At 43.6% G+C, this 1826-nt stretch overlaps 1 long non-coding RNA gene across 1 annotated transcript; it reads left to right on the forward strand.

Annotated features, from left to right (window-relative positions):
• The first annotated feature begins 311 nt into the window (after window positions 1-311).
• Window positions 312-1820, forward strand: LOC103375716 (uncharacterized). Its single transcript, XR_521242.1, has 3 exons — window positions 312-378; window positions 693-804; window positions 1727-1820. It is a non-coding gene; the product is annotated as an uncharacterized LOC103375716 (long non-coding RNA).
• Window positions 1821-1826: the final 6 nt, after the last annotated feature.

Genomic DNA, 1826 nt, shown 5'->3' on the forward strand with positions numbered 1-1826 from the left:
AAGACGTGTGTTTTGCTGCAGCTCCTGTAAAACAGTGTTCTCAGGACATTCAGTGCTGGAGATGGAGGCATCACTTCTGTGTCTGATTCTTCTTTATTCCTCCTCAGAATTCTGTATATTGTAGAGAAGCTTCATCTTTTCAGGATTGTATCTCGTCGGGAGCTGAAGCGTTGGAATGATTCTGTAAAATGTTCCAGAGGACTAATGTTCAGAAATGCTCCCATTTAACTAAAACTCACCAGAAACTGTTCCTTCAGGAAGACGTTTCCGGTTCCTCCTTCGTTGCCCTGACAACAGTGATGTCACGACTCTTCCTTTTCTCCAATTCAGTTTCACTTTTACCGTCTTTGTGTCGCAGCTTCTTTTATCCGTCTGAAGGTGAGTAAAGTTCGCTTGAACCTCTTTTGTAGCCGCTGTTAGTTTAGTCCCAGCAGCAGAAATGTGGCTCCACAGCTCCGCTAACATTCAGCTCCAGCTCTGACTGGACTCATGCGGCAGCAGCTCCGTGTCGCTCCGTCCTGGAGCCAAAAGTTGTCCGTCAGCGGCTGAAACCTCAGAGAGTCAGAGTGAAGCAGCCCGACAGGCCTGCAGCTCCACACGGTGAAGGAAACGTGTTTTCTACGTGTTAACTTTATTAAACCTGGTGGACAGTTTAAAGTGTTCATGCTGTTTGAAACCCACTTTCTCATCAGTGAGACCAGCGGCTTCAACAGTTCAGCAACTTGGAGCTTCACGGACCCAAACGGTTCTGTTGTCCGACCGGCAGAGAGCGAAGACGAACCCGGCAGCAGAACCCTGAACACGGTCAGTTTAAGAGAACTTCTACACTTTACTGTTGAAGTATTAGCAGCTTGTTGGTTGTATTTAACTGTAAAATATTTTAGTTAATATCTGACGTTTCATGATCAGCTAACATTAGCCAGCTAATGGACATTAGCTAACTAACGACAGCATGCTAACTAACAAACGTAGGCTAATAAAAACACTGCATATTTAAGGTTTGCTGGGTTAAAATAACTTGAAGAATAACATAAACTTTACTAAATGTTTGTTAAAGTCATTACAACATGATTTTTTCTTTTTATTATCTCAAAGCTAACGTTAGCCGCTTTGCTAAATAACTACGTAGAATCTTCGTCCATAAACATCAAGGAGACGCTTAATACACAATTTGTGTCCCAAAATCACAGCTCATCTTTTATATATTTACGTACTTAGCTCAACAATTTCAAATCTATTAGGCCACAAAATTTCCATAATCATAAACCTACTGTGATGAAAACAGACACAAACAGCTTAAATATTAATGATTCTCACCAATAATAAATATAATCTGAGTGTTTTTCCCCATAAAATGTTAGGAGGAGCTGAAGTTTGTTTCTTCCAGCCGTTTGGAACGATTGGCTCTGGGTTAGTTTCATAGCTGCAGCATCAGACAGCAGCAGGAACAGAGAAAGTTATGAATTATCCTCGAGACGACATGAAGAGACAATAAACCAGGACCAGGACCAGGCGGCAGGTCACACTGTGTAGATCTGGTGGACTGATAGAAGTGCAGCAGCTGATGGCAGCTTTCTCGGCCTCAAACTGCTGCTGACTGCATCCAGCTGACAGAAACCCAACAAAAGAGCAGATCAGTGGAGGAGCAGCTGATCTTTATACAGCACACACGATGAACAGGAGGATTTCAGTGGGCGTGCAGCTTAGCGATGTGTTTCCTCTGCAGGTGAAGGTGAACGGTGTGTGTGAGCTGGTGTGAGTTCAGCAGCATGGATCAGTGTGAGGATCCTCAGAGCTCTCTGTGTGGGGAACAGAAGAACCAGAAC

The sequence above is a fragment of the Stegastes partitus genome, unplaced genomic scaffold, assembly GCF_000690725.1.
Source record: "Stegastes partitus isolate 25-593 unplaced genomic scaffold, Stegastes_partitus-1.0.2 Scaffold2810, whole genome shotgun sequence".
NCBI classification, from domain to species: domain Eukaryota; kingdom Metazoa; phylum Chordata; class Actinopteri; family Pomacentridae; genus Stegastes; species Stegastes partitus.